At 49.6% G+C, this 7527-nt stretch overlaps 1 protein-coding gene across 1 annotated transcript in view; it reads right to left on the reverse strand.

Moving 5' to 3' along the window:
* The window catches only part of PTTG1 (PTTG1 regulator of sister chromatid separation, securin), an 82920-nt gene that overhangs the window by 35146 nt on the left and 40247 nt on the right, over positions 1-7527 (reverse strand). The gene's annotated exons all lie outside the window — the stretch shown is intronic.

Raw genomic sequence — 7527 nt, forward strand, 5'->3', positions numbered from 1 at the left:
CAGCTGCTCACCCAGATGGCAGGTGTGCTTTTCCTGACAGTGGTTGCTCAGATTATATATTTAATAAATATAATATATATGACATAATATAAATAATACCCGGGGTGTCCTGGGGTGCGTCTGCAGGCAGCTTCCCAAAGGCAGCAGCAGTTCAAGAACTGCATTTCTCCCCCATTGCCCAGCGCCGCACTCCCGCCCTGGCAGCCCAGCGTGGGACATGCCTGCTCTGAGCTGCATGAAGGTCTCTACCCGACACAGGTCCCCCAGCAACAGCACGTCTTTGGGGCAGCTCAGGGGAGGTGGTGGGACACACGGGAGGATGCCACCTCCCCACATCACCGCGCCGCTGCTCTGCGCCCAAAGCACAGTACAGCTTTAGTTCATCCAGCACACTGCTGCCTAAGGACAGAGCCTTGCTTCCCTCCCCACTTCTTTCCCCTGTACTCAGTGCATTGCCCAGCTCCAAAAGTGGGTAGTTTTGAGTTTGGCTTTTTTTAATTATTATTGTTTGTGTTTTATTTGTAGACAAGTTAGTTCCCCACTGATTTGTATGAGCTGAACCCACTTGGCCCCGGGCAGGTACCAGGGCTGGGAGGGGATGGGAGAGCACCACAGGGAGTAAGCGAGAACAGGAGGGTGGGGGGGGCGCAGCAGCGAGCAATTAGATCCACAATTAGATCCCTGTAGCTGCTCAGCCTTCCCTTCTCGTCCCCAGAAAAGGCCCCAGCAGGGAGCGTTTCCTCTGGGCATCAGCCCTTTCAGAGGGACACAGCTTGGTTTCCCCAGAGGAGAAGCAAACGGGGTTATTAACTGTCTGGCAAAGCATCCTTTTTATCCCAGTGACAAGGAAAACCTGCAAACAAGTCTTGAGTCTGCAATATCAAAATGCAAATTATAAAGGGAACCACTGACCCCCGCTGAGTGCTCAGTTCGACAGCACTTGCTTCCAGCTGGGGCTACGAGGTCCTTCCCACCAGAGCAGCACTGGGCCACTGGCTCCCACGGGAACTGCCCCGGCCACCCCACCAGCTCACCAGGACACCCTCTGCGCTGCAGAGCTCAAACCCAGCCCTGGGCATCTGCTGCCATCGAGGAGTGCGAGCAATGGAAACCCAAACTCACAAAGTACAGCAGGCAGGAGGGAGAGGGACAGCTTCTCCGGACTGTGCACCCTCCCACGGGGCTGAAGGCATTGGAAGGTGCCAGCTATCGTAAGTATTTCTGTGAGAGAGGCCTGAGCGTTTGAAGTGATACATGCAGGTTCCTCTGAAAAAAGATGAATTTCCTCTTATGATGCCTGATGAGCAACTTGCACGCTGAACAAGATGTCTCCACTCAGCCCAGTCCTGCAAGACGAGCCACGTGAAGCAGCTGTGGGCTCCCCTCCTGCTGCCTCCCCCAGGGGAGGAGGGAGGGAAGGGCAGCCCAAGGACAAGTGTGTCTGGGTGCCTACAGGGCCAGTCATTGAAATATTACAAGGTGGGGGGGGGGGGGGGGGGGGGGCAAATGCCACGCAAAACTCAAAATGACTGGCTCAGACTTGGAGGATTTTAAAAATAACACATTCTGGCTCGCTTCTGCATCTTCAAGCCACATTTTAGTTTGTGCTGCTATTGTCCTCCAGCCAAGCATTTATTTACTTTTGTTTTAAACTGAAAGTGAGATTTACATAAAGTCTTTTTATTCCAGAAACACAAAGTTTCTGGAAAGCCACCAAATAAAGAGCCCTGGGTTTCACAGCCAAGCTGACCCAAGACAGCCCCACTCCTCGGCAGGCTGCGCGCCCCAGGAGCTGCCTGCACCTCGGGCACGGTGGGGAAGAGCTGGGAGCAGCGGTAGCTGGGGCAGCACGTGGGCAGATGCCACCAGGGAGGAAGGAGGAACGTCCTGGCTGAACAGGGTGCCACCCACAGCTGCCACAGTTGCACAAGACCTGTTATGCTGCAGCATCTTCCTTCACCGCAAGTGTCGGAGCTGCCCTTTGCACCAGGTTTTGGCACAAGTGAGTCCCTCTGGCACAGCCGGCGTGCCGGGGCAGGGAGGCAAGGAAAGGCAGGAGCTCCCACCTTCAGTGTGCAGCCAGCAGCAGGGAAAAGGCTCGGCTGGCTCAGCTCATGGCTCGTTAGAGATCAGCATGGACCCGGCTGCGAGCACGTGTGCTGCCCAGGTCCCGTCCGAAGCAGAGGTGGCTTTTTCTGCCACAGGATCTTGTCTCCGCTGCCATCCCCACATCCATCCCCAGTGCCACGTGGCAGCACACTTCCAGCTCAGGCGAAGCTGTGATTCCGAACTGTCTGAGCACTCTGCACAGACATCAGCAGGGTGGGCAGTGCTCAGTGCTGGGTGAGCCCCAGGACAGCTCTTCCTGCCTGGTGCAGCTTCTGACCCCTTAACCCAGCCTCCCAAAGCCCTTTTCCTCCTCGTCAGGGCTGAGCTACGCAAAAGGACCTCAGGGGTGGGTTGTTGGGGGTTTTGTTGGGTTTTTTTTGTTTTTGGGGTTTTTTTGTGGTTTTTTTTTTAAAAAAAAACCACCATACATTTCAATGCTAAGAATGAAAAGAAAAAATAAACATAAAATATTTTCACTGTGCAAATTAACATTAACCATGGAGTCAATGTACATGGGGTATCTGGAAAGTAACGATGCAGTGTCACAGCTGGAAACAAAGGAAAGGAGCCAGAACAAGGTGGCACCTCCCCCGTGCAGCCCTGGCCATGTGCCCCACACACTGCCCTGAGATCTGGCACTGCTGAGCTTCAGCACTCACCCAAGCAGACCCAGCAGATCACAGAACAGTTCGGGTTAGAAGGGACCTTAAAGATCAAGTCTTAAAGTCCAACCCCTCCCAACCACGGGCAGGGACACCTTCCACCAGGGCAGGTTGCTCAGAGCCCCGTCCAGCCTGGCCCTGAGCATCCCAGGGATGGGGCACCCACAGCTGCTCTGGGCAGCCTGTGCCAGTGTTGCACCACCCTCATTGTAAAATATTTCTTCCTTATATCTAATCTAAATCTAGTCTCTTCATGTTTAAAGCTGTTGCCCCTTGTCCTGTCATGATGTCATGTTTCAGAAGCCTCCAATCATAATGGGTATAACTATAAAGAAAATTAGACCTGGCCATCTTCTCCCTCCACTTGGCAGGTGTACATCCTAGGAGCCATCAATTTTGTCTTCAACTGTTTGATCGTATCTTCCTTCTGGGGGATTAAGGGACTAAGGAGGACCCAGGCGCATTCACCAGTCACCCTGGTTTGTGCTGCTCCCCAGGTGAGCCCATCTCAGTTACACCAGTTAACACTCAATAGTCAGCACCCCAATGTTAAAAAAAAAAAAAAAAGTCTCTTCTTTCTGTTCTTCCAGGTTTTGTCAATGCTGCCCCACTAAATAACACCATCGCCCTGAAGACCATGTTCTGGCAGGCCCACGGTAACGTTTCACAGCTCTGGGGGCTGCATGGCAGCTGGTGCTTCTCTGCACCATCCCCGCTGTCCTACCTCTTGGCAGCTCCCAGCCCCTTCCCGCTGCCAAGGGCCATTCCTGCACTTGAAACAAGCCAGGTCCAACAGTACAAACTGCAGAGTTACATCAGGACAGCACAAGCCTGTGCCCCACAGCTCTCAGTGCCCCACTCCAACACTCCTGTAACCTCATTAATGGCCCTGTCCTTTCTCCCTGCATTTTTTCAGCAACTGTGTGTGGGAGAAGTCATGTCCCCTGGGTGCTTGACAGGCAGGTAGAGAAGTGAAAGACCTCTACAAGGAAGGACATGTTCACAGAGTTTCTAATTTCCACATACACCACTGGCCGAGAGGAGGAACGAGGAACTGAGTGCTCGGACCAGGAAGGAGCAGGGGCGAGGGGATGGTGTGCCCGAAGGGGATGCTCAGGCAGGCGGCTGACTGGTGCATCTTGCCAGCTCTTGGGCACAAAGCTCAGATGTTTCAGGCTGCTGTGCAGGACGGGCCAGTGAGCCTCTCCTGGGGGTTCTCAGTGCCCCAAGGCAAGGCACAAGCACCCCAACTCAATCCACTCAGCATCAGCAGAAAGTTAGGAACTGCAACCATTTAAAAGCCTTTGAATAAAACAGGCTTTTCAAGCTACACAGAAGTACAGCAGCATTTTCCTTAAACCCCAGGATACCATCTGTAATGCTGCTCTTGTATGGTCACAGGCTTAGCCTGGGATGGATGCACACCCAGCAGCAGCTCAAGGGGGTTAAAGCCCATCATAGCAGCCAGGCTTGATAACTACAGTTCCTAAAGACAGTCTTAATCCTGTAACTTTGTTTCTTAAAAAAAACAAACAACAAAGAAAAAAACATAACATTCATAGCTTGCTTCTACCCATAGCGCAGGAAAGCAGGTTGCAGCTCTCCAACCCCAGGAGCCCCGCAGGGAAAGCGGCAGCTCTGCTCTCACCTGCCTTCATCCCTGCTGTCTGCAAGGGCACAGAGCCTTTGAGCAGTGTGCTGAACAGCTGCGTGTTAAACCCGGTCCCACTAAGTCAGTAAAGCAAGGGCACAGCTCCGTGCAGCTCACAGGATCTTCCCTGTGCGCGTTTTACTGCGCCACGTGCCCACCGCCCAGCCCCACCAATGCTGGCTCTTGGATGGAGCAGGATCAGCCACGTTTCGGCACAGCTCCACAAGCCACATTATCCCAGTTTAGCACAGTTAAAGGAAGAGGTCCTGCTTACCTCTTGCCACTCAGGCCTGTACCTCCACACTGCTTGCTTTGCACTGGCTTCAGATTGCTCTGTGAACCAGCATCACTTCCTAAAAGCACAGAAAACTAACCTAGTAGAAAAACTAGGTAAGGCAGATCAGATAACAAAAATACACAAGAGCTAGCAGAGGAACCACACAGGAAGGGCAGTAGAAGGTACAGATGGACATTCAGAACCAGAGCTAATAAAGCTCTTCCCCTTACCAGCAAAAAAAATTTACATTGTGTAAAGGAACTCAAATTAGCTTAAAATAGGTGCTCAAGGTGTTGCTGAGCCAATCTGGCTTTGGGGTCCTGGTGAAATGGGAGGCACCTGGGCAACACCAAGCTGAGCTGCTCATCTGGGGCTGGGGGCTGTGCAGGTATGAGGGGGTGCCTGTCTGCACTAGCCTTGCTGGCTATGAGGGATGTTTCTCTCCCGCTCCAGTAGCAGGTGAGGTTGAGGGGTGAACGAGTGTCTTTTTGATGTCTTACCTACACGTGGAGCCTCCCTGGCAGAAGCACAGGTGCTGCCTGTGCTGTACCTGAGACTTGACTTAAAAAGGCCTCTTTTCTTTTTTTCTTTTTTTCCCCTGTGCTCCACCAAGAGAGCCCAGCTCCTCGCTGACACAGGCACAGCCTCCCTGTGCTTGGTGCTGCCATTTACCATGGCACTGCCACCGCATCGCCCCCCCAGCCCAGCCTGGCCCCTCCTGGCCCCCACACTGAGTAAGGTGCAGGTAAGGTGCCAGTTGCCTGAGCCACCGGGTCACTTTGTGGCTGATGTTCTCAGTTATTTGCAGATGGCTTTGTTGCCAAAAAGCGATTTTATCGCCCCAGCACTCAGAATGTTAGCACTAGCGGTGAAGATGTTAACTTGCTTAGTTAAACTGATTTCTAAGGGGAAACCCCTTGGTGTTAACAATTCCATGGAGTTACAAGCTCCGCTTGCTTCAGTGAGGTTTTACTGACTCTGTGCCTGTGCTTTACCTAACCGTGACTTACTGATGCTGAAAGAGTAACGTAAAACTTCTCAAAGTTAATATAAACCCTGTGCAAACCTACTCTGGGAATCTCCATGGGATTTTACTTTTATCTCTCTCTGTTTTTTCAAAACACTTGAAAATTAAATCAACGCAGTGGTGGCTAAAGCCTGTATTTTAACCCAAACTTCTCTGATTATATCAGAACCTGATGAGGATTTGAATGATCCCGGTTGGATGGAAAAAGACAGACTGTAGCTGGAGTCAGTTTTACAATGCCAACGAGTTAATGTCTGTGTGTTCGTTTGACTATCTCATGGAAGAGTACTGGATTCCCCGGGCTGCGTATGGCCTTGCTGGCACTCCCTCCCTCAAAGTAACGCAATTCCAAGGTTCAAGGCTGTGTCTGAGCTCTTATCAAGCCCAGAATTACTGCTCTCACTCATTCGTTACTGTGAGTATTTTATGAGATCAAAGACGCTGTCAGTTGGGTGTTTTTTAAATCAACAGGGCAGTCTATCTGAGCCCTGCTGACAGCTGTGCTACAGAAAGGAAAACCTCATTCGTTACTTGTTTTCATTTTTAATGTTAATACAGTTGCTGAAGGAAAATTTTGACACATCATACTAAATTTTCAAATGAAACAAATGAAACGAATGAACCATATTCTGGAAAAATAAAATATTTTGGCTGCAAAATTAAAACCCAACATTATATGGAGCAGTTTATTATTTCACGTGGATTCTCAAGATTTCTTAAAAAATGCAAAAGTTTTAAACCAATAGATGCTATGGACATGGATTTCTGAAAATCCCTATCATGCTGACGTTATTGAAACTTTATTTCAAAGAACTGATACTCTCTTTCAAATAATACTATTGGTTTGATTTACACTCAGTTGAAAAACCCTGAGAATTATATTGCTACAATACACATATATAAAAAGTGTTAGAGGAAATCAATATATTATTGTATGAACCATGAACAGAGTACTTGTAAAGAAAAGGTCTGGTTGTTACTCAACAAAATAGTTATGCACGTGCTCAGTTTTAAGCAAAGAGACCAGACAGTTTTTTCTTTGCCTTAATTTAAGGCACCCGAGTACTTTGTTTAAGGGATACTGGGATGTACTTAAAAGAAAATTATTTCTGATGGACACTTGGTGGCAGCTTTTATCTGTAAGCTTAATAGCTCTTGCCACTTAACTTCATTGCTTTTCCTTTATAGTAGGGGACAAGGCAGCAAACAGAGTCTATAAACAACCGGGGTATGTTTTCCCCAGAAGATTTGGTTAACAACTTTCTTTGATCACAAAAATATTTTCCCAGGAACACTAAAGTCAACACAAATATTTATTTTGACTGAAGCTGCCAGACTTCTGTTGTTTCTTTCTTTTAGGAAACTGAGGGACAAATGTTTTGTGAAGTTCTTTGCAAATTTGAATGCAGAATGGGATTTTTTTTTTTTAAAAAAAAAAAAAGTCCTCATCTAAAAATGAAGTTTAGTTATTTAAACAGGAAAGCCGCTGCTAGGCCTGGTAAACTTTCTCATGAGAATTCTTTATCCTTAACGGATAAACAATGAGGTTTGGGTGTAAAACAGGTTGTGCGGTGGGTTTTTTCCCCTCTTTTCTGGCTCCTGGAGTTGCTGGAGTGCTAAGAAAGCCTTGCTGGAAGGTTCCATTCGGCCTCGGGAGCTGTGCCTGGCAGCCCCGGGGCTCTTTGGATTAACCCTTGACAAGGAGGGCGTCCGGGGGGTCCCGCGGTCCCGGGGCCAAGCCGCGACGGACACCCGGGGCCTGGGAGCTTCGGCCGGGCTGCGCCCCGACGGCGAACCGCGG

Source organism: Falco biarmicus, chromosome 8, assembly GCF_023638135.1.
Source record: "Falco biarmicus isolate bFalBia1 chromosome 8, bFalBia1.pri, whole genome shotgun sequence".
NCBI classification, from domain to species: Eukaryota; Metazoa; Chordata; class Aves; order Falconiformes; family Falconidae; genus Falco; species Falco biarmicus.